At 38.2% G+C, this 26,393-nt stretch overlaps 1 protein-coding gene across 2 annotated transcripts in view; it reads left to right on the plus strand.

The window, feature by feature from the left end:
• The window catches only part of SETBP1 (SET binding protein 1), a 474,204-nt gene that overhangs the window by 297,066 nt on the left and 150,745 nt on the right, over positions 1 to 26,393 (plus strand). The gene's annotated exons all lie outside the window — the stretch shown is intronic.

Genomic DNA, 26,393 nt, shown 5'->3' on the forward strand with positions numbered 1-26,393 from the left:
GCGCGCGCGCGCACACACACACACACACACACAGAGTTAAAAACCTCTTAAAGATTCTGGAAGTAGCTGGCTTCCAAGAAAACAGACATACATACCAGAAGTGTAGTGACTTACCCTACTATGATGCTAGAAGTTGAATGGTCCTTAAGTTACAACAGATGAACATTTTATCTTTGTTTACTTAAAGTATGACTATGATATAATGGGAAGAATTATTCATTTGTAAATGATCTGGATGCACATCCTCTCTCTGCTGTGGATAAGTAATTTAGCTTTCTCATCTTCAAAATGAAGAGATTAATTTAGATAATCATTAAGATCCCTTCAAGTTCCCAGTCCATGATCCTAAGACATTTAAGATCTTTGAGCCTCAGTTTCCTTTTCACTTAAGTTAGTAACATAATCTTTGATGTACTTATCTCTTCAGGTAGTTTTAAGGACTAAATGAGATAATGAGCATAAAAGTACTTTGTTATCACTGTTACTGTGCTAAAGCACCAAAAGCTTTATAAGTATTATTTCATTTGATCCTAACCCTGAGAAGTTGGTATTATTATCATCTCCATTTTACAGTTAAGGAAACTGAGGCAAACAGAGGTTAAGTGCCTTGCCTATGGTCACCCAGTTAGTATCTTAGGCTGGATTTGAAATCAGGTTTTCTTGACTGGGCCCAGTGCTCCATCCACTGCATCACCTACCTCCTACATTGACATTATCATTAACAGTGGATGAGTGTCATGGAAGGTCCTGTGAATTGGCTAGATTAAAGGAGTCCCCAAGTTTCTTTAAATCAGAGTCCCCCTGGAACATTTTAAAGTTTGTTTTCTGAACGGGAACTATTTGTACTCAAGGCAGCACACATAAGACACCATAGAGATAGTACATTAAATCAATAGGAAAAGGAATTTTGACTCTCCAAATTTAATTTACTGGGGGAAGGAAGCAGGTCCACTTGTGGTCTACTTCTTAGAGATAGGTTATGTGATAGTTTGACCATGTAATTAATGTCTTTGATTGTGATGTGTCAGAACTTGGCACAGGAAGAAACCTATTTCAGCCACATGGGTGGCTGAATAGGCCTGTCAAAACCAGGAATGAATGAATGGGGCTGCTACCCCATCCCTATTTGTTTCAGGAAATAGTATCTCTTTTATCCCCCTTGGACATCATTCTACTTGAAAAATACGACACTATTCCATCCCACTTCAGGATTCAAGCCTGTTTTCTGGTATGAGAAAATCTAGGGCAGATGTGAAAGGGGGTTTGTTCTGTCCTGTTAGCTGTTGCTTCCAAAAGCAACCAGGGTACGTTGCAGGTAGGTCTGTGGATAGTGAATGTAAATTCCAGTTAATGCTCCTAAGTGGACAGTTACACAAAGTCGGATCCTGAAAACTCCTTTCATCCCATGTATTTTCCAAATTTCTCAAATCCCAACTCAAATGATACCTTTTTCAGGAAAGCTACCCCAAGCCCTCCAAACTCTACTACTCTCCCATGTGTATTGCCTACAGTAAATATTATATCTATTTCATGAAACTTGATTATATTTAATTTCACTCATTATTTATTATCCATTCATTCATAAGTAGGCAGACCAGCTCTGTTCCCATCTAGGTCCTGTGGGAGATATCTAGAAGAACACTACAGAGGAGATAAGGCAGGGACTCATACCCAACTGTTTAGAGCAAGGTTCATAAGAGGGATACCAAGTATTCTGGTCTTCCCACATCTAAAGATTTCATGCTCTAATAAACTTTTTCCACTCTCAAATATGGCACCTCTTTGGGGGCAATTTAAAGTGCACAGTGTCTGGCACATGGGCATGGTTGGCATTTAATAAATGTTTAATTTCTTTTGCCTCTCCCTTCCCACTTTTGTATTCTTTACACTACTTAGCAGAGGTAGAGTCACATAACAGGTTCTCAGCAAATAAATAAAGGCCAGTTGGATTGAGTTGAAACTAAAGATCCCAAGGGGGCCCCCACATACATACAATCACCTGGAAATTAATTTTTTTCCTTTTAAGGGTCTCCCTCCTAGGTAAGGACTTTTCAAGCTATAGTTCATGGGGCATTTATGGGCCAGATATGGTTCATTCAATCATTCTGTCAATCAATGAATGCTGTTTGTTAGCACCTATGATATTAATAACATATTTATATACTACTTTACAATGTGTTTTCTTTTGTACAACCCCAAGAGGCAGGTACTGTCGTACTCAATTGGATATGTGATTTCATTGATGCAAGGACTCCCTGGAACAATGCATATCATAACTCACCCATGCATTCCAGTACTGTGTGAGTTTTGCCCATAACCTCTTATAAATCTGCCATAGCAGTCCACCCCGCTTTCTTGTGACCCTCCTACAAATTATCCCTCACCTCAGTTGCTTCACTGGTCCATTTTTTTAAACATACATTTCTACTTTGTTGTTCAGTCATTTTTCAGTTGTGTTCCTAAATCTTTGTGACTCTGAGATTTTCTTGGCAAAGATACTAGGATAGATTGCCATTTCCTTCTCTAGTTCATTTTACATATAAGGAAACTGAGCAAATAGGGTTAAGTGACTTCCCCAGGGTTATACATCTACTAAATGGCCAGGGCTGAATTTGAACTCCAGGTCCATTGCTTTATCCACTGAGCCTTCTAATTGCCCAAACATTTCTAATCAAAAGTATCTATTATGCTACTTCTCCTTTTGTAACTCCTATTTTTATGTTGCAGTTTCCTCATAACTACATTTGGCTACTCTTCTGCAAGATTTGTCTTTCCCATTTTACAAATAAGGAAAAGCAGATTCAAGGAGCTCAAAGTTATATAGCCAAGTGACGCAACCTAAGTCTTAAGACTCCACCCTTACCTTCTGTCTTAGAATCAATACTGTGTATTGGTTCCAAGGCAGAAGAGTGGTAAGGGCTAGGCAATGGGGGTTAAATGACTTGCCCAGTGTCACACAGCTAGGAAGTGTCTGAGGCCAGATTTGAACCTAGGACCTCACATCTCTAGGCCTGGCTCTCAATCCACTGAGTCATCTAGCTGCCCCCTCTACTGTTTTTTTTTCTAATGAGCACTGCTGTGTCTTATGAAAGAATTGCCAAATTAATAGTCTTATCACTTTAGCCATTCCATCATCTCTTTGAACTAAGAAGATATTTAAAAACAACCAAACAAACAGGTCAGATGTTTATTCTTTTTCTCCAGTAGCTCCTACACTAGTTTAGGCAATAGAACACAATCCTTGCACCTTCCAGTTGGCATTTACCCTACATTTGTATATGAGTAATTCACAATTCACATATAAAGAGGATAGGGATTCAGAGGAGAAAGGGATTGCTGAGCTGGTTAGGCTTAAGAATGGTGTTTATAGAGCTTCATGGATAAATAAAGACTTTAGTTATATTGTAAAGGATGAGTAGAATTTGGATAGGTGGAACAAGAGGAGGGCATCAGATGTAAGGTATATATGCAAAGTTGCAGAAGTGAGAATGAGCCCCAGTTTCCTTTTCTATAAAATAAGAATTACTTGGACTGCCTATATCCTAGTGCTATGAGGAAACTGTGTTGTAGCCCTTCTAGTGGTTTAGTAATGAGAGTTGTTGATATTATTTCAAGTTCAATGGCAAGAGAAAACCTCAAAATGGGCTGGATTGGTCCCAGAATTCAATTAAATTTAACAAAGCCTTTTTAAGGATCTTCTTTTTGCAAGGTATCCTTGCAAAATCCTTAAATCCTTGCCCTCGGGGGCTTAGATTTTAGTGAAACAGCATTACATTTCCCTAGGTAGCAAGGTCCTTGAGGGTGGAATCATTTCATTTTTTTATTTGTATCTCCAGTGCCCAGCATTGTGCTTGGAACCCAGCAGGTGCATAGTAAATCTTTATTGATTGATTATTAACTAAAGATTTGTCCCAAGGTCTTCGTGACCTTGGATGAGTCATTTGATCTCCATGGTTCTCTTTGGAAAATGAAGAGTTTAGACTAGGTCCCTATGATCCTATGAAAGAGGTAGGAGTTGAACTGAGCATGGAGGCATGAAGAGCATTTAAATTCATACCTAGACAGGAGGAGGGAAGGCACCTGTAGAAAGTACTAATAAAATGCAGCATGGCAGAAGTCTAGGGATTAAAATACAAATGAAGCACACTATTTCAATTCTTACTTATTATCATATGAGTAGTTGTTATTTGTCAGGGGTTATCTTTTATGGTTTATGGCATTCTGTGTATTTGCTATAACAATGAGTCTTCCTGATGTATGTCAAAGTCCTAGAGAAAAGGAAGCTTGCAAGAGGCTGGTGGAGGGATTCTCCACATTTTATAATTTATAAGAAAATCCAGATCCCAAAGCCTTTTATGTCAGAAAGTGGTAGCTTCCTCAACATCAGCACAGTTGAGGGATCAGTACAAAATTAGGTCCAGGCTGGGAACCAGAGTGTTTGGATTTTTTTAGCCCTCTCATAGATTCCCAAGTTCCTGCTTGATCCTTCTTCAATTTCTGGTAGTTTTATATCGTACACCTTCATAATCACAGTTATTGTTGTTATTCTTTTTCAGATCATCTTCAACTTTCCAAAAACTTCTGTTCTAAACATCCATTTTTAAGTCAGTTACTGGAAACTGAGAATGAATTGTCTGATAGGAAGAACATTTTATATCAGTTGATTAATCAACAAGTATTTATTCAGCTCCTGTTCTATGCCAGAGACTGACTGTGCTAGCCTTTGAAATTCAAGTACAAAGAATGGCACAACCTCTGTCTCACAAAGGATAGGACATGAACATATAAGTATCTTCAACACAGACACAAGGTAATTTAAGAAGACGGCACAACAGTTGGGTGGATCAGGACAGGCTGTCATTAGAAAATGGTATGTGAGCTTCAAGGAAGAAAGGGATTCTGTAGTACAAGGTGTGTGTGTGTGTGTGTGTGTGTGTGTGTGTCTTCCAGGTATGGGAGACTGGCCAATCAAGGAGTGTGGCAAACTGAAGTACTTGAAAGGTCAATAAGGGTTTTAAAAGATAAACAGAATAGTTTGTATTTTTATCATAGATGCAAAAGTGATCCATTTGAGTTTCAAGAATAGAGGAAGATATAGTTAGAAACTTAGTGGTAAGGTACCCAACCCAGCCTTCAGAAAGCTTCTTTGACCTGAAATATGACTGAACTATACTATTAATAGTAGCTTAGATGATGCCCCTCACCCCTCAAAGAAAAAGAAAAATCCCTAGAACTTAGTACTTTGGGACCAAGGACTGAGTGGTAAAGGATAGAACGGGAAAGAGAACTCAAAATTCCCTAATATTCCTAGCATGTACATAGTTGTTTGCAAATATTATCTCATTTGATCCTCACAGTAACCCTAGAAGGTAGGTGATATTATTAACCCCATATATAGATGTGGAAACTGAGGCAGTTAGCATTTAAGTAATTTGCCCACTGCTAGGAAAAATCATAGGCAGAATTCAAACTCAGGTCTTCTTTACTGTTTTATATATTCTATCATCTAAATGACAAAGTATATTACTCATTGAAAGCACTGAGACCTAAGGCTCTGAAATCTAATTCTAGGTCTGTCTTTAATTCACTGTGTGGCCTTGGGATTTGGCCTGTTATTTTATTTTTGCACCTCAGGGTTTTTCCTTTGTTTTGTTTTTCTTCTCTGTCAAGTGAAAGTTGATGGAGATCATCTTTATTACCCCTTCCCTCTTTAATATTTTGTGGTTCTCTGTTAGCTACAATAGTAGGGCTAGGAATGGGATAGAGCAACAGCAGTGCTCACAGAAGCATCAAACAATTAATGACACATCCTTTCCAAGAAGGGCATGATTCAATTGCTTGCTCCAGAACTAGAGGCAGAAGGTGCATTCGAGTGGTACAGGCAAGCTGGAATCATCCTTTGAGGCTAGTCCGGGCTAGATATGGTGAACTCTCAACAGTCAGATTCTACTTAGGACCCCAGGGGAGAAACTGGAATGCCAGATTAGGAGCTGTTGGCCATTTTTCATTGAATTCTCATTAGACTGAAAGCTTTTTGAGAGTAAGTACTATCTTTTGCTTCCTTTTGTATTCCCTGAGCTTAGCATCTGGGCCAGGTACCTAGCAGACTTAAAAAATGTTTATTAATTTAGCACTCACAATCTCTACAAATCAAATTAAGGTACCTGGGTTTTATCATTCCATAGACTGGACAAGTCAAGGTCCACAGAGGTAGAAGAACTTGCTCAAAGCCACAGAACCAGTTACTGACATGTTGAAAATTTGAACCCAGATCTCTTGACTCCCAAGCCAGTACTCTTTCCACTTAGACCAGCTCTTTAGATGAGAGAATAGTGCTTTATGCAGCTTCAAGTGCCATCAATGTGAAATAACGGCCATTGTTGGACTATAAAATGTGGACAGTTGCAAATTATCTTTATAAAGAGTGGAGGGTAAATCACTTTTTCCCCCTTTCCCAGTGACAGGGGTTAGAATCTTATCTTTGTGTTTATTCTTTTAAAAACTCTCTTTTCTCTAGTTCTGTGGAGCAGCTGTTGAAAGTACAAAGGATTCATTTTAATTACAGAGCTTTCCCTGCCTAGCTAAAGTGAAACCCTAGTGAGCAGTCAGACAGCCTTGCGACACTGAAGCTCTCGTCCCCTGTCTGAAGTGTCTCTCTCTTTTCAAGCTGAAGGAGTACAGCCGTCGGTAAGGCAAGGAAATCTAATTATACGGCACGTGTTCTAATTTAAGATGCTGTAGGTTGCTAAAAGTTAGAGAAGCTTCACATTAGGGCAGACACTCACCAAAGACCACTATGTCCTTTGAACCTATAAGAAATGAATGTGGCAGACTTCTCCCACTTTCCCCTCCCTGACATGCTGGCCCCCCCTCTCCCCCCTACCTTGAGCTAATTGACCCAGGACTAAAAGGTTTGGCATTCTGGGTTTTGAAGCAAGGGATTCATTCAGCCTTGGAAAAAGTCACTTGCCTATGTGCCACAGGCAAGTAGCTACACTGGCCAGTGAAGTCACAAAGAAAGGAAAGGTCATGGACTCCAAGAATTGTAATAAAATGTTAGATAGACGAAGGACCTTGGAGATCATATAGGCCAAGCCCTTCATTTCTCAAATGAGGAACTAGAAACTCAGCAAAGTGAAGCAATTTTCTCAAAAACACAAAGCTTTCAAATTGGGAAGCCTAGACTGCAACCTCCTGACTGCCACTAATTCATTGCTTTCCATTCCTTCAAAAGCTTTTCCAGCTGAGCCTGCTAGGGAGAAAACTTGGCAAACTCCATATTCCTTATGGAGAAGAAATCAAGAAATTAATAGAAACTACTGAGTCCAGGGACACCACTGCACCCAGTTGCATTCCTTTGATAAATTGGGGAGTAATTCACTCCCAGCCAATATATTGCCCAGCTCCTCAGGGTAAATTGACTCATCCAGGGTTACCCATATAGCAAATTATCTCTTCCATTGAACTAAATGTTTCCTCAGGTGATATGAAAGCATTCATTCTTTGGGGAAAGTGAGGAAGAGGAAGGCCCAGGAATTTGTTCAGAGAGGAGCTTTAAAAGCATTGGGAACCCTCAGATTGGCCTAGCTAACCTGTTCTCTTTTTCTAGCCAGAACCTGTATAAGTCTTTGATTTTATCAGAATGACCCAGACTTTCCATAGCATATTTAATGGCTCCAAAAGTTGTTATACTCCCACTTGGATTTTTTTTTTATTTGCCACAATGACAGAGTAGTTTGGTACATAGCCATGAGGCAATAACCAGAAAATAGAGGGACAATTAAATCTTAGTTTTATCCCTCAAAATGTGTACTTTTTGGCTACAAATTCTCATGTAATAAAACGTGTGTGTGTGGGGGGGAAATCACCTTTTATTTTACTTCATAAATACCTGGAGGTGAAGGAGAGGGAGCGGTCATGAAGAAGGAAAAGATGGGTTACAGCCTGGAGACCATAACAGAAACCCACTCCACAAGAAACTCACTGCAGCAAAATGATGCAGTGCAGTCAGGCTCCTTTTATGATCAGAGAAATGACTGTTTTTATAGCACAGTAAATAAAACCTGCTTTTGGAGCTCTAGGTTTACTGCCAAAGGTGGGGGGGGGATGCTTTGTTTTTCCTTTTGCTCTCCCCTTGCTCCTTAAAACTAAGAAATAGAAAGATGGATGAAATAATTGAGAAGGACAGTGGGTAGATAATCTGAAGAAATGGCACCATGGATACATACATACATACATACATACATACATACATACATACATAACCTGGCCTGGACCAGTTATTCATTGGTATAGGGAACTTCTAAGGAGGAAACTACCTTTATCAATGCTGTCTTAGAGAACTGTCTGAGCTACTGAGAATGTAAATGACTTGCCCAGAATTACATAGGCAGCATGGGTTAGAGATGAGATTTAAACCTAGGTTATCCTGACACTAAGAGGAACTCTAGTCACCTTGTCACACTTTATACTTTATGTATGTGCATGTGTGTAAAAACATATATCTGTGGGTAAACACATATGTGCACAAAATGTAGCACACACATTATATCATGTATACATCTATGCATATATACTTTCCTAACACATCTCTGGGGTCAAAGATTCTGTAAAGTTTTCAGTATTTAATACTCTTAAATTTTAAAGAGCCACACTTAATAATAGCAATAATATCATTAATGATAATTTATATTATGATTCCTTTGAATAAAGGCTCCTCCAGTTCTCAAAGGCTATGAAAGCTCTTGGTAGAAAGGTCCAAACTGAATTATGTCTTCCTGACTCCAAAGCCAGTTTTCTATCTACTCCTTCACTTGAGGAAATAAAAGGTTTAAATAAGATATGTTCCTATCTTAAAAAGAAATCAAAGGTTAGAAATTGTTCTTATGTGTCATTAGGGAGAAAAAGAATTACTATTTTTATAAAAAGGTATGTTCCTTTTTTACCTCCTACAAAAATCTGGAAAAGTGGTCATCAAGCCTTGACTTAAGACCTCGATTTGCTTCTTAGCAGCACGGCCCATTCTACTTTCAGATTATTCTAGTTAGTAGAGTTTTCCCTTACATTGAGCCTAAATCTGCTTCTTTGAAACTTCTGCCCATCACTCTTCATTATGAGTACTAGGGGCCAAGTAAAAGATCTAATCCCACTTTTGGATGACAACCTTTCAAGTATTTGAAAACATCTATGTTGGAGAAGACAAATTCTATGGGCCCTTCCAGCTTCCAAGCTTCTTGGCTTCTGTCATCCTCATGAAGCTGCTTGGCTTCAATTTCTAGTTGTAGATATTTCATAAATATTTTTTAAGCATCTAGCAATCAGGAAAAAAAAAGAAAAACACAAATTTTGTCAGAAAGACTAAACTAAAATCATTTGGCCTAGAGTGGCAGATTCTACAGGCCAAAAAGTAGACTTAATGGATGACCCATCGGTATCTCAAATTTGTCATGTAAGAAATAGAACTCATCTTTTTTCCCCAAAATCTGATTCTGATCTTGTCATTTACTTTTGAAGGCTTAATTCTCCTAATTGACTAGATTCATGACTTCAGTATCATCCTTCACTTATGACTTTCACTATCACTACATATCCAAATATTTACCAAACCATGACATTTCTATCTCAACAGCTTCTCTTGCCTACATCCCCCTTTCCTCAGTCACATAGCTATTACCCTAGTTGAGGTCTACATCATCTCTTGCCAGTACTGTTATAATAGCATAATTGATTTCCCACCCTCTAGTTTCTCTCCATTCAATTTTATTCTTTACATAGAAGCAAAATGATTTTTTTTCTAAAACACAGGTCTGAGCATGTCACCCTTCCCTTCAATCATTAAATTCTACTGTCTGGCTCATTATCTTTGGAATCAAATATTAACATTTTTGTTGGGCATTTAAAGTTCCTGACAACTCTGCCCACTCTCTAGTTCTGCCATTTTGGCTTTCTTTCTCTACTTTTTCAAAATGAAATGATATGTATAATCCATTTAGCAAAAAAAAAAACGTTATATAAAGGTTAGCAATGATGATGGTGATGGTGATGGCGATGATGATGATGACAACATTCCATGTCACTTCTCTGTATATACTCTTGCCATGACTATTCCCCATGCCTGAAATGTCTTCTCACCTTTAGTCCTGTTCTTTGCATCCTTGGTTTCCTTCAAGACTCAATTTAATCGCCACTTAGTTCATTTTACCTCTCAGCTCCTCATGGCTTCCTTGCCAAGGTTATTTTAGATATTCTTTGTATGTACCTGTTAAGATATAAATTGTTTCCCCTATTAAAATATAAGCACCTTGGGATCAGGGAGGATTTCTCTTTTATTTTATGTATCCTGGCCCTTAAAAGGCAATATAGTAGCATAATCAATAGAAAGCAAGCCTCAAAGTCAGGAAGAGTTGAGTTCCAGTTCTGCCTCTTGACATATACTGTCTACATGATTCTAGGCAAATCACTTAACCTCTTGGTACTCTAGATAACCCTCCTGGAATATAATTTACAAAGATGGTGACCTCTTGAATTGGTAGGAGTTTTCTCATCTAGGAGTTCCCTAAACCAATGACATCATGTTCAATCCTTCTGTGATCCCCAGTGTATAAGACAGTACCTGACAACATAATAGGTACTTAATAGATGCTTATTCTCTGGTTTAAGTAATACAAATGACAGATCAGTTCTGTGACAAGAACCTGCCACAGACACAGACGGCCATTTTACCAAGGTGTGGCATTGATTACAAAGAGGAAGAGTCAAAGGCATTGAGGCTTCAATACAAGCTGACACTCACTCCAAGAGATGCCCAGAAGCATCTGTGTATGGGAAGGAAGCCTGACAAATCACATCAGATCTGGAGTATTTGTTGCATTCACCTCAGAAGTCTCTTAAAGTCAGTTCAGATGTGAGGATCAAGCAAAAAGGACTGTGAGACATTGTTCAAAGGCATTTTATAAGTGCTCAGTTTGTAAGAAGAGTAATCTGGACAAGGGTCCTGCATGACTGCCAAATCAGGAACGGCTGGCTGCTCCCCAGGACATGTACATTACTTAACACAGAGCTCCATGCCTGCTGAGAAAGTGTCCACACCCCACAGATTCCCTGGTGCTTAGTTATCCCATGCTTCCCCAACCCCACCTCACACACATGCTGTCTGTAACCGATTTTGTGGTGCACAGACTGACTAACTTCCAGTAAGGCTCACACTAAGGGAACAGGGCAATAAGGGTCTGCAGTTTACCCTGTTTATGGACTGCTTTAAATGCAAGGTTTTCAGGTGAATTCAGCATCTTTTTGACATTTCAGACTGAATTTATAACCAATGGTTATTTTAGCACTAGTGATAAGTACATGGGGAAAAAGGCATTTAGAGAGAGGAGGAGAAAAAGGAGAAGGGGGGGGGGGATCCTCTAGGTGAAAGAAAAGGATAGCCTGTTTTTTTCCCTTTTTTGTAGTTGTAAGCAAATGATAAACGGGGTGGTCAGAAGGTTTCTTCAGTTCTCTCATATTTCTGGTGAAGGAGAAGACCATAGGGCTGATTCAGAGAAGAGTTTCATTGTTTTTTTTTTTTAATAGTATTTTATTTGATCATTTCCATGCATTTTTCATTAAAGACAAAGATCATTTTCTTTTCCTCCCTCCCACCCCCCCGTGGCCGACGCGTGATTCCACTGGTATCGTATGTGTTCTTGACTTGAACCCATTGCCATGTTGTTAGTATTTGCATCAGAGTGTTCGCTCCGAGTCTTTCCTCTGTCATGTCCCCTCAGCCATTGTAGTCAGGCAGTTGCTTTTCCTTGGAGTTTCTATTCCCTCAGTTTGTCCTCTGCTTTTGGATAGTGTTTTTTTCTCCTTGATCCCTGCAGATTGTGCAGGGACATTACACCACCACTAATGGAGAAGTCCATTACGTTCGATGATACCACAGTGTGTTTGTCTCTGTGTACAATGTTCTCCTGGTGAAGAGTTTCATTGTTAAAAACTCTAGGGACCCAACTTTTTCCTTGATCCCTTCTTGTACTTATTTGAAGACCCAGAGAGCACTGGATTTAGAGTCTGGAAGACCTTGTCTTTATGGGTTCAAATCCAGGCCTCAGAAACTTAGTAGCTGTGTGACTCTGGACAAGTCACTTAACCCTATTTGCTTCAGTTTCCTCATCTGTCAAATGATCTAGAGAATGGCTAAACAGTATCTTTGCCAAGAAAACCCAAATGGGGTCATAAAGAGTCAGACATGACTGAAACAACTAAACAGCACAAAGCACATAGGAGGTGCTTAAAAAACACTTGTTCTTTAGAGAGACAGTCAGAGACAAGCAGACAGTCAGAGAGGTGTAAAACTTTTATTACTTTTCCATAAAGGGAGGAGGGAAGGAGCCTTTTCATCTAAGCACATGCAATTTTTAAAGTTTTTATCACTCAGCTTTGTAGATGACCACATGAACAAGAGCTCCCATTCTTTCTCCCAGACCTTCCCAGACTCAGGGAAGGAACAACTCACCAGACTCCTCCCTTGACTTCACTATTTCTGTGCTACTGTTTCCATGCATGTGTAACCTTTAGATTTTTTTTTTTGAGAGACATGGTAGCATTGCTTAGAATGCTGATCCTTCAGTTGAGCACAGCTGAGTTTGAATTCTCCTTCAAACATTTAGTAACTTCATAACCATAGTGAGTCCTTATCTTTTCTAAGCCTCGGTTTTCTCATCTGTAAGATGAAAAGACTAATGTTTGTCATACCCACCTCACAGAATCAGGTAATGAGGCTCAAGAGTCTTAGCTTGGTTTTAAGCTATCAAAGCATAAAATTGCACTAAGACTTTTGGGACTCTGTATATGCCAAACAATTTGTGAACTTTCAAGATCCATTATTATTGTTAAGCTTGATTTTTGACATACAATAGATTTTTATTTCCCACCAAGTAAGCTTCCTAATATCTTACCACTGGCAAATTCTGTGCTTCAGTTAGGATGTTCCCCAACCATCTTCCTATTTGTGTTTCATACCTTTGCATTTTCTATTTTTAGAAAACCCTTCCTATCCATGAATGCAAGTCACACACATCCTTCCCAGTCCCACTTGCCTCATCCTCTGAGAAGCTCACTGCTTCTACATCACTATACTTCGATCTTTCACTTCTCTGGATTTTTGATGCCCCAGAATTCTACAATGCAGTAGAGTTACTTGGTTTTCTGCAGGACAGGTTTGTTCCCTCACCAAGGTTTCTCCAAGGTGTGATAGAAGAGCACTGAACTTGAAGTACAAAGTCTTAGGTTTGAGTGCCAGATGGCTATCTAGCTATGGAACCCAGAGACAAGTCATTTTACCTTCTGGGGCCTCAGTGAATGGTAAACTGAGGGTATTGAGCTCAGAGCCTTGGAGGTTCCTTCTAGCCTCAACATTCTATAATTCCATGATTGTTCAATGTATGTTGGTGCTATCTTTCCTATCTGATTATCAGCTTCTGACAGACTGAAGCATTTAATAAATGTCAACTTGATTGAAACACTCCCTGTGGCTGGTTTCTCCTAGGAGGATTCCCAGTGAGGGATGAGTCAAATGCTCTAATGAGTTCAGGCAAGTAGCAGCTTCCATTTTCTAATGTCATGGTATAGGTATACACCTGTCCACAAAGGCTATTTGCAAAGTGGCTGTTATTAGAGGATAAAAGGAAAGTCAAATGGACCAAAGTTGCTGTTTTGTGGGCCTCAGTCACCAGAACATATTTTGAAAGCCATTTTATTTTGATGTCAGCAACCACAATGCTATAGGAAAAAACCCACTTGGTAGAAGATCAGTTCTAGGAACTGTTTTGGTTTGGGGCAAAATTATGGCTGCAGGAGTAGAGGAAACCCTTCAGACTGAAAACTGATACAATGGATAGATGGAAGAAAAGAATGGGAGGAACTTCATATCATATATATTGTGTTTAGTAATTGACCATGTGTTTCCTGTTCCTTAGCTGGTTCAGGTTTTACAGACTTCCTCCACATTGGAGTGCAAGTCCTTTGAAGGCAGAGCTAAGTGCTAAAGCAACCTCTGTTTCTCTTCTCTAATATACCCAGTAAAGGACTGAACTGTACCACAGGTTTTCACTCATGGTTTGATGAATGAATGAATGAATGAATGGATTAATTTAAATTTTTTCAGCTAAGTTAGCATATTGAAACTTTCATAATGTCTTACAGATTGTCTAGTTAAGTTGACTCTACTCAGTCAATAAGAAAAAAATATTTTTTTCCTAATTACGCTTCTTTTTATTTGCATGTGGCCCTTTATAGTTTTTCTCTATGATTGTGATGCTCAGTAAAAAAGAAAAGAACAATTAAAAAAAAAGAAAAAATGAATTTCCCCACTTTTGGCTGAGGTCTTTTGGTGGGTTTTCCTTTTGACATTCAATCTGTAAATATTTTATCTTTTAGTTAGTTTTTTTTAACATTTATACCCATACATAAATCCCAGAGGTGGAAACTATATTTTTAATTTTTCTGGGTATACAGCCAAGTTTGATTCACTTTTCAAAATCATTCTTTCCTAGATTTTAAACAAACATTTCTTGAGCTTTGTAGGTACCTACCAAAACCAGCATAAGAAGCTATCTCTACTCTCAAGGAGCTTTCAGTTAACTTGAAGAGTTATGGGTAACAGATATAGTATATATGAAATAATTGAACAATATTAAATAATGTCAAGTGCCCAGATTATGTGATATAATCTAGGTCCAAGACTTCAGCATTAAATTTATGATATTAAGGGATAGCCAACTCATGTTTACCAAAAAAGAGGGTACCATAATAATAACTCTTCAAATTTCTGTAACACTTTTAAGGTTTACAAAGAGCTTTTCTAAAAGTCAAGGTCACCATTCAGCTTTTATTGACTAAATCTAATGCTAATTTACTGAGTCAGAGTGCTCTCTGACTTCTTTACAGCATTTGACTCTTTTGACCCTACTTTCTTGATACTCCTTTGTCCCATAGCTCTTGAGACCTTCAACTCTATCTCAATATCTCTTGGTCCTTCTCATTGACACATCTTCTTCAGCCTACATGTAAGTGTAAGAACTCTAATAACCACTCATTGGTCACTACTGGTCTCAGATCAACATTTCTAACTGGTTGCTAACTGACCTTCTAGCTCTTCAAACTCAGTATTATCTAAAACCAAACTCATTATATTCCACCCTTTTCTATTTTCCCTGACTTCCCTTTATCTGTATATTAAAAACCTCAAAATTAGCTTTGCCACCTCTCTGTCCCCTGTCTGCTGCCCAAATTCTGTAAATTGTAATTCTACTCTATCTTTCCACCTCATTCCCATTCCTGGTATCACAGGATTATAGATTCAGAGGGAGAAGGGATCTCAGATGTCATCTAGTCAAACCCCTTTATTTCATAGATGAGGAAAATTAAGTATAAAATGTTAAACGACATGTTCAAGGTCACAGGAAGGATCTGAATCCAGGTTTAAGCATGCTTTCTGCTTCAATCCATCTCCATCAAGCTAACTCAGACCTTCATTTTGTCTCCTCTGCACTATTGCAGGAACATTCGATTAAAAAGAGACCATGCCCCTTGTAACATGCCCATGCCCACAGCACATGGCATAGAGGTGGGAACATAAGATTTTCAGAAATATTTGTTCAACATCACACACACACACACATACACAAAGTAAAATGAATTGAATAAAACATTGTTCCTTTAACTTGGCAGAGAAAGGCCAGAGAGTATCAGAGCCTGCTTTCTCCCTTTCCCCTTCAATTGCTGATATAGCAGGTTCTCAGAAACTGAATAGTGCAATTAGAAAGCATAGTGTTTTAACATCATGAATGGATGCAGGTGATGCCACACGCTAATTAGCCCATTTTAAGTGAATATTGTGGCAGCCTCTTAAGTGGTCACCCTGCAGCTTCATGCTACCTTTTGTGTCTGTCTGTCTGTCTGTCTGTCTCTTCCTTTCCTTGTTTCTCTCCCTCATGTCTCTCTTTTTAAGCTCTTCCTCCCCTTCCTACCCCCATATCCTTTCTCTCTTTCCTAAATCTGCTTCTACCTCATCTCCTGAAAACCCGAGTTTGTATGTCACCCAATGGAATCCCTCATTTCTTTTTTGCTCTTTTTCCTTTCTCAACAATATACCACATTTCCTGATGAGGACAACTGAGAGAGAGATGGACTAGCCAACAGAGAGAACTTTCTTCATCTATCTCAGCCTTTAGCCTTTTGACCCTAATACTGTGAAGGCACAGCAGAGATTGTATTTTGACCAAGTTCTTCAACAAAGGGAGCTTTCCATTCTCTAGAAGGAAGAATGTCTTAACATCCTGAACTCCCCAAATTGTAGTGGATTGCATTGAATAGATTGTGAGCCACCTGCACAAAGCTGGTTAACCATATTTCAGAGATGGCATACAAGGATTGTGGGTGATCTCTAAAGTCTTTTTAATCTCTGATTATTACTAGGTCTGCCTTTCAAATTTCTCAAAGTACTTAATATTGGACTTCTTTCCACTCATCACCTCTGTGGGTACCTATGTTAAGTTCTTTTTTTTTTAAGTTCCTTGAGAATAGGGTCTGTCTCATATCTATTTTTGTTTCTCCATTGGTTAGCAGAGTTCCTCAGAGGCTGCCCCTCAGTTTGGATTTCTTATTGAGATTCTTTTTGCCCATCAGATTGTGCTTTCTCTGATAGAATGGTAACTGCCAGAGCTGCCTCACTCTCCCTGAAAAACAAAGGGCACCTTGGGCCTATTTGGTCTTGATGCTGACAATGGCCATTTTTTGACAAATGAGAGGAAAATTACAAATATCTATATATCTTTTTCTGTTTCCACATTTACCTACCACTTCCCCTACCTGCATCATTTCCTCCTACCCTGTGCTACTTTGCTCTTTCACTGAATATAACAAAGGACAGCTTATCCCTGGAGGAGAATCCCGATGTCACTGTACATGTCAGTCCCTCCAGCCGCTACCGATGTTATTAATTTTTAAAACAAACTTCCTGATTGAGGTTCTGACTGCCTCTAAATTGTCTCTACAAGGAGACTGTGTACTAATTAACCCATAGAAACAATCAGTGATGTACCTTTTTCAAGTTTCAGGGTGATTAGAATATGAAAATGAAGAGCACAATGGTGCAGATGTTTTAAAATCACAGCAGACAGCAATTAGTGACACGGAAACCAGCTGCTTATCTCTCCAGATAAAGCCTCTTAATAGGGAATTACACTGGAGGAGTCATTACACAGATGGATCTGCAAATGATTTAAAGAGGAGGCGTTGCAGTATTAACTTTGATTGGTGAGCCAGGTTCTTATCAGGCTTTGTATGTTACCTCTGGAAGAAGGTGGGTTTGTAGCTGGGGCAAGAGGTTTCTGGAAATAGTCACAGTTCCACCTGTCTGCCTGCCTGCCTGCCTGCCAGGTTAGAGTATTTTCCTTTCAAACAGCCCAAGGAGGAGAGAAGGCAGCCCTGATCCACTGGTCACCGTGCACCTGCACTTTGGGAAATGGGCTTCATTGTTTGGAGATCAAGACAGTCAGCTGTCCCTGTACTGAGAAGAGAGGATTTGGGGTGTTGAAAGGAAAATAATTAGGTGGTTGATTGGCCGTGTTAGGTGTTCCACTGGAAAAGAAAAGGCTCATTGTATTTTGCCAAGTGATTCTGGGGTGGGTGGCTGTGTTATGTGTGTGTCGGATGGGGGAAGCTCATCTTGGTAATCATTTTTAATTATGGGGAATTACCCTGTACTTGAAGAAGTATATAGTAGGAGCCTTTGTTTGGGTGGTTAGCAGTTATTCCCGCCAGCGATGAGAACAACTTCATCCTTCAATGGGATTGTTAGTTAAGGCAATGCCTTCGGGAGGAGATGGACCACATAAGCCTCCCCTAGACCAGAAGGGAATCCAGGAAAAAGAAAAGGATAAGACGACTCTGAGGATTTACTGGTGACCCTTGGGCATGGTTCATGAGAAGGTTTGTTTCTTTGGGTGTCTTAGAGAAATTCAGGAATGGACCACTCTACCCCATCCTTTATATACCTGTGTTCTGGGATCCAATTTGATAAGGAAGCAGGGATCCCCTGCTTGGGTACCAATTCTTGCCTTTCTGGTGCTTCTTCATGTTCAGTCCCTGCCCTGGGCAAAGCACTCAAATGCTACATTGGACCTTTGGAATGGGTTCTAACCGATTTGGGTATCCCCGGTGTGAGAATCCAGGCTGAACAGGGGATCTTGCTAAGCACCTCGGCTTCCCTAGAAAGGGATACTTGTAAACTGTCAAGAGGAGCCTGAAGTTTTCTTGCTTATAAAACAAGGGTTTTGGACTATGTGATCTCTCAGGTCCCTTGTAGCCATAATTCACTTCAACTTAGCAACACCCACTAATGCCAACTATTGACAGAACTCTAGTATTCTGTAAATGAATCACATGCCACAAGAGTCTGAAACAAGACTGTGACAGAAGCTGGGACTCAGGGGCTGTGACTTCCAGTCCTGGCTCTGCTAGTTGGCTGGTCATGGCTTATCTGAGTCTCAGTTTCTTCTTCTGTGTGTCAGATAGGGAATTGGATTAGGTGATATCTAAGGTCTCCTCCAGCTCCAACATTTTCTGACTGAGAAGACCCTGAAGGTTATATGATTTTGCGCATAACTCAGTATGTGAAAGTGCACTGCATTTGACTATGAATCCCTATCCTGATATTACCCGAGTGACCATAGTAGAGTCATTTCACTTAGGCTCTGAAGTGATTGGATAATATGACCTCTAAAGATTTTGTATTTCTTATGATCCATAGAATGGACAGATATCACAGCAGCTACATAGGACCTTGGAAGACTCTTGTTTTAACAATAGTCTAAAATTTTTAAGATGAGTGAATTTCAGATTAAAATCATTGGTGCCTTTTTTTTTTCTTTTCTGTATTATGAATAATGAGTCTCTGGGAAGATGAGGGAGAGACAGATAATGATGCAAAACCAAAAGACTTAAGTCATTTTTTTTTCTTTAAAGGGAAGAATCTGATTATAAGCAGCTAAGTAGCTTATAAACACAGTAGATAGAACACTGAGCTGTGAGTTAAGAAGCTCTGAGTTCAAAGCTGGCCTCAGATAATTATTAACTGGGTGACCTTGGACAAGTCATTTTATCTCTGTCTCAGTTTCTTCAACTCTAAATGGGGATGATGATAGCAACATCCTCCCAGGGTTGTTGTGAAGATCAAATAAAATTAGTATTTGCATTAGCACATAGTCAGCCCTGAACAAATTCTGGTTCCCCACTCACTTCCCTTCCTTTTCCACTTCTTATTCTTTACACATCTTTTGCTTCCTACAAATCCTATTACATGCAATTAAATGTAGTTATCTTTGGCAATGGCAGAGATATTTTTTTAAAAGTTCATCTCCGCTAAAAAATATTATGTCTTTCTGACATACATTGGATTTATTTTTCCCCATCAAGTGAAATTAGTTATAATTTCTTTAGTCTAGCTTTCCTTTAGGACTACCTAAATTTTCGTAATTAATACATTGAAAAAAAAGTAATTCTTTTATAATAAAATAATCAAGAAGCATTTCTTTGCTATGCAGTAGGTGTTGTGTTAGGCCCTGGAGATAAAAAATGAAACAGTCTGTATCCTCAGGAAGCACACATTCTGTTAGGAGAAATAAAATGATTTTACATGTATGGATATGTATCATATGCACATATGTACATATACATGTTCAGAGATGATCACACACATGCATTTTTCTATATTATTTTGCCTTCATAAAATAGATGAAAAATAAATACAAGACCACTGTAGGGTGGAGAACGTACTGATATCCAGGTGCTCAGGCCTGAAAGACTTCATATAGAAAGTGGGGAGGTAGATAGTGACCTGAATCTTGAAGGAAACTAGATATTCTAAGAGGCAGAAATGAGGAGGGAGTGCATGCTAGGATGGGGGGATGGTCAGTACAAAAGTGTGAAGACGTGGGATTTACCAAAGGCTTCCTTGAAATAGTAAATTTCCCTAGTGCTTTTAAAATAGGATTCCATGAGCTAAAATTTGTTTTACTCTCAGGGCATAAAGGGCACATTTATTTCCTTAAAGTACAGCTGAATTAAAATGTGTACTCTGAGCACACACCGACTGGTAAGGAGTGGCTAAAAAAATACTGGGGATCCATTTATAATTTAAAATTTATTGTGGTTAATATAGAGGAAGAAAAATAATGAAAAATCTAGTTTATGTTCATTTTGTAGACCGTATTTAAGGATCCACTGTGATAAGATGTTATGGGTTCTGTTTCCAGGTACTTAAATGGAGAAATATAAAAATGACTGAAAGCTAACAAAAAATCCCAAAATAAAAATCCAAAGAGTTTATGCTAGTGTTCTCATTGTTTCTATACTTCTTACCCCCCACCACACCATGACCTGACCCCAGCATCCGACTTTCTGCTGTCTTAGACTTCGGCTCTTTCCGTGGAGTAAGTGTTCAGTTCTCAAGGCAGGATAGATCAGAACTAACAGCTTTGCCCCTGTGTTCATAATACCTCCCATCTGACAGATAAAGAAATGGGATTCTGTGAAGTACAAGTAGATACAGCCATCAACCAGGACTTGTGAGGAACCGTGCTTCCTCTGACCCTACTGAACACCAGTCTCCTCCTCCTTCCTGCCTTTTTCCCTCTTCTCTTCCCATCCCACTGGAGGGTTTAAAGTACCATTTCCCAGCTATTACTCCTGATCGTTTGTTGTGCTTCTCTTTTGTCGGCCATGCCCTGTGATTGTAGCTGGGCAAATTGAAGTGGAGACATTAGAAACAATGGAATCAGGCAGTGATCCAGATGGATACACTGAGAACCAAATACACTTAACTGCATTACTTTACAATGATCTGCTAGTTCATTTACGTGGCCGGGTCTACCTATCAAAAGCAAGCAGTGAAACCCAATCTGCTTAATCACATAGTCTTTGTCAGAAGGAGAATTAGCTGACAATTGAAATAATTAGGAGGTGGGAAAGAACAAATGGTAATATTTCCTTGGAAGAAGAAATTTCTTAGAAGAGTAGTAGGTCACTCAATGCCTAGCAAACTTTTTTACCCAAAGCCTAACAATTTTAAGCACTGTGTATTGCTATAAACCTTCAATTGAATGCAAACATTCCCACTCTTGGTTATCATTCACCCATTCATCCTTTAATAAGAGTTATAGAGTTTGCCTAGCGTCATGCTATAGCTCTTAAATGATAGGGGGGGAAAAGGAATGCTCCTTGAATACTCAAATTAAAACCGAGATAAACCTCAGTAGTCTAGATGTTAGGATACATGGTCCATAAGCTCATTAATAACAGAGATTGCTTAATTTTTTCCTTTATATTCTCAGCACCTACAGGGGAAGATAATCAATAAATGCTTGTTAATTGGATGATAGGCAGGTACACTTACAGTCACACTTACAGATCCATGGAGCAATGATGTAAGATCAAAGTCCTTAAGAAGCCTGTAGGACTCCAAGTGTAGGCTGTACCACTTTAAAATATAATAAAATAAATAAAAATAAAACACAACCTAGGTAATATTATTTTGTGTTTTTCTAAGTCAAAATAAGAGCTTCAGGCATCTGTTTCTATTTGAGTTTGACATCACTAATCTAGGCCAATTTCCCCTCCATGAGGTTACATCTATAGCATTACAAATAAATGGTCTTCTAAAACATCTTTTTGAAGACTCCTTCCCCAATGAAAAGGAATGAATTATCTCTCAAAACTTAACTTTCTATTGTCAGACAGTTCTCATTCTTAAGGAGTTCTTCCATTTTATCTAATATTTATGTATGTTATTATGTATGTCATCTAGTATTTATTATATCTGTAATTTTAACCTAATTTTTTCTGTGTCCTCTAAGACTGAGAAGAAAAGTCCATTCCTGCTTCTACACAATACCCAGCATATGCATCCTCAATTCCTTTAGTGATATTTTGTGTGATATGATTCTACATGTTCTGGTCAACCTTCTTAGTATATACTCTAACTCATCAGTGTCAAAATATACTTTCAAATTAATTTAAATTAAAAAAACTCATTGATATTATATTATTTACCTTTTCTATGGGTGAGGAAGGGCCTGGAGAGATGGAGAAAATTTGGAATGTAAAAGTTTTTTTTAACAGGATGTTAAAAATAAATAATTTTTAAAAACTTATTTTGCCATTTGAATTATACTGATACTTAATTTGATTTTTAATTTTTCTTTAGATATTTTATGCATATGTTTGTTTCCCTAGTTCATAAGTTGGGCAAGGACAAAGGAGATGAGTTACATGTGTTGTAAGCTAGCCCAATATCTTCCAGTATCCATAGTCAATGAAAAATACAACATGGGTCACAAGTATGTATTTCCTGATTTATTCACAATGACTAGCTTTGATACTGCAAAAATCTGCCTCATTATTGTTATATGAAAGAAGCAAGCATACCAAATTAGCCCTAATAAAATATTGTTTTTTAGACCCAAACTATGAAAGCAACCTCAAATATGACTAATGACTCTCTAATCACTAAATCAAATGGCCTTTTTTATTCTAGTACTCATTCTCCTTGACCTCCCTATAGCATTTAACACTACTTATCTTCCATTTCTACTGTATACTTTCTCCTTTCTTAGGATCAAATACAGCATAGCCTTTTGGTTCTTCAGCTACTTTTCTAACTGCTCCCCCTTAATATATTTCCCTGGTTTCTCATTTTTATCAAGATTCCATCCTTGACCATCTTCTCTTATCTGTCCATACTCTCTATCTCACTTAGAAATCTCATTGCTTCAACTACCATTTCTATTTGGGAAACCTACATTTCCATCTCTGGCCTTACCTCTTTTTCTGATCTGCTAAATTGCGTCTCTGTTTAATTGTTTATAGGAAATCTTTGCATGACCTTTTTTTTTTTTTGCCATTCTCTAATGTCTGATCTCAGATTTTTAAAACAGATGGTACACCACAGGGCTCTATTGAGTCAGGAAAACCCAAGTTCAAATCCTCTAGGAGAGTGAGCTTTAGTTTCTTCATCTGCAAAAAATGGGGATAAAAGTAAGTATAAGCTATAGGGTTCTGGTCAGGATTAAACGCAAATGACATGTGTAAAGTGCATTTAAAAAAAAACTTTATCTTCTTTCTTAGAATCAATACTAAGATTACTTCTAAGGTAGAATAGTGGTAAGGGCTAGGTAATTGGGTTTGGGCCTTGTCCAGGGTCCCCTAGCTAGGAATATATAAAGTGTTTTGCAAATTATAAAGCATTACATAATAAAAGCTAGTCATTATTAATACTGATTTTTTTCCTCATACCCCCTATCCTTAAGAAAAATCTTCACTAAGGACTTATGTAAAAGAATGCTATCCAAAATGAGAGAAAGAACTATGGGAGTAGAAATGCAAAAGCAAAACATATGACATCACCTATCACATGTATATATAGGTATGTGATTGGGGTTTTAGGCTTTAAAAAATCGCTCTATAGAAAAAATGAATAATATAGAAATAGGTATCAAGCAATAATATTTGTACAACCCAAAGAAATTGCTTGTTGGCTCTGGAAGGGAGGAGGGAAGAGGGGAGAGAAAGAAAATGAATTATGAAAACATGGAAAAATATTTAAAATTTCAAAATTAAATTAAAACAACAATAATAACAAAAAAGAAAAAAATCTTCACTATAGTTTACTGTCCATAGCTATAGCCTAACTATTGGGCTATATCTTGAATCTCTCTTTCACATACCAGCTCTGAATAGTTGTCTTTTCTGAATTGTCTCTATTTCTTCTCCTTTCACTGACTTCTCCAGCATCTGGTTTCTGACCTTATTCCTCAGTCAAAATTGTTTTCTCCAAGATTACCAGTGATCTCTTAATTGACAATTCTAAAGACCTTTTCTTGACATCCCCACATCATTTGAAATGGCAGTCTGCTCTCCTCCTAGATATCCTCTCCTTTCTGGGTTCTTTTCTTTTAGTTTTTCTATTGTCAGTGTGATCGCTCCTTTACCTTCTTTGTTGGAACTTTGACACATGCCTCAGCTGTGGATGGACCATTCTTCAGACTTTTCTTCTCTACGATCTCTTTTCTTGGTGATTCCATTAGTTCCTATGGGTTTAATTGTCATCTCTATGCATCTGACAGCCAGATCTATATAGCCTTCCCCAGACTGCCTCCAGAGTTAAGTAACATTCCTCCATCACCTAATTTGAACATTTAAAATTCAATGATATCTATGGTTCTTGAACACTTTCAAAATGGATATCATTATACTTCCTTCAAACCACCCTTATTCCAGATGTTCCTATTTCTGTCAGAAACATCCCAAGCCTTTGGGTGACTCATGTTCAAAAGTTCAGCATCATTGATTCCTCACTCCCAATTCACTCTATATATCCAATCACTTGTCACTCCTACTTCTACAGCTCATCCTACAGCTATGCCTTTCTCTTTCTTCACATAGCCACCATCATAGCTAATGCTCTCATCACCTCTTGTATGAATTATTACAGTGGCTCTTAATCCTTGCCCACAAGCTCCCATAATGAAATCCTCCTCCTCAAAGTTTCAGAAGTGATATTTATAAAACCCAAATTTGACCAAATTGTTCTAGTGTTCAATCCGCATTATTGCCTTCCTATGTCACCAGGATCAAAATGCAGACTGTTATTTGGCATTTAAAGCCCTTCACATTCTAACTCTAGCCTGCCTTACAGACTAATTACACATTACTACCTTGCATGCTTTCTATAGTCCAGCCAAGCTGGGTTCCTTAGTTTTGTTCTCATTACATGCCTTTTACTGGTGGTGCCTGATGTCTAGAATCCACTCTCTCCTCGCCTCTGCTTCTTGAAACATCTAGCTTCCTTCAAAGCACAGATCAGTTTCCATTCATCTCCTGCTGCCTCTACCTCCAACCCCCAAACAAATTAACTCATATTTGCTTTGTATGTATTTTTACTTTCTTATATGTGTATTTCTTATTTATAGTGATAGAATGTTTGTTCCTAAAAGTCAGTGACAATTTGTTTTGTGGTATCCCTAATGCCTACCATGATGCCTCTTAACCAAGCAGATACTTTATAAATCTTTCTAGGCTAATTGATTGTACCTGTCCCAACACACAAATATAGAAGAATATTATTTTGGGATTTCAAGAACAAGTGGCTCCATAATACAGAAAATTCAGGCCCCAAATACTGCTATCCTGGGCCTATTTCATGGGGCACAGAGGGTGTCCCAAAGTTCAAGTGAAGTTTTAAGCTTTGATAGTTTAACATTCCTAACATCAATCTCAATTCTCAATTTAAACTTTGATATCTCATCATTCATAACATCAATCTCAATCAAAACATCAATAACAATCAATTCTCAAAAGGTTAAGTAGCCCAGATATGCCTAACTTCCTTTAACTATTCAACATGATTTACCATAACTTGACTTAAACATGCTTTGCCAAGGTGTTTACTCCAATTGGTAGTTTTGGCTTCTTCCTGGAAATCCTTCAAAATGCTGTATACTTCAGAATTGTCTCCTGTATGGGCTCCCTCCTCTTTGCCCTAACTTGTCTTTTTTTTTTTCTCTCCAGTCTTGTTTCTTCTAAATAAAGTGTCTTATATTAATATCAGTTTTCTCATCTGTAAATTGAGGGAATTGTACTAGAAAAATATTAAGGTCCTTAATAGCTTTAGATTTTTGACTCTGTGCTAATTTGTTGTCAATTTATATTTTCAACTCAATTATCAACTTTGGGGGACATAAATTCTTGAAACTTTCTACCAGTAATTTAAAGTCAAGTTGTTTTTTAAAGTTCTTTTGCACGTGTATTGTATTTGTGTTATGGATGTCTTTTTTGTATGAACTTTAAAAGCAAACCCTCTAATTCTGGTGTTTTTAACCTTATGAGTAAGCCTACATTCACTCACTCTATCATTGATCCTGTTATCCCCACCTACAAATGCTCAGCTCACCTCCAGTCATTCTAGCTAAAGAATTCCAAGGAAGCATCTACAGTCCCTAAGTAATTCAGTCAGGGGTAGGCTTGGGATGAAGTCAAGTTGGCAAAATTCCAAGACAGTTTCCCAAGAGGGATATTGATTTTGCTAGAATAGTTCATTCCAGGGTGTGCCTCAGAATATGAAGAACCCCCAATGGAACTATAAGAAATTGTCTTAAGCGGTTAAAGGATCCCCATTAGACATGAATTACAGTAATTATTTTTCTTAGCAAAAAATGTAATTATTAATGATAATAGCTTATAGAGAGTGTTATCATTTGCAGAACTCTATGGGATTGGGTATAGAACCTATCTCTCTTCCATTTCTTTTCTGTCCTCAAATGTTCTCCCCTCTTCCATTAGTGGTGGATCCT

Source organism: Monodelphis domestica, chromosome 3, assembly GCF_027887165.1.
Source record: "Monodelphis domestica isolate mMonDom1 chromosome 3, mMonDom1.pri, whole genome shotgun sequence".
Classification (NCBI taxonomy): domain Eukaryota; kingdom Metazoa; phylum Chordata; class Mammalia; order Didelphimorphia; family Didelphidae; genus Monodelphis; species Monodelphis domestica.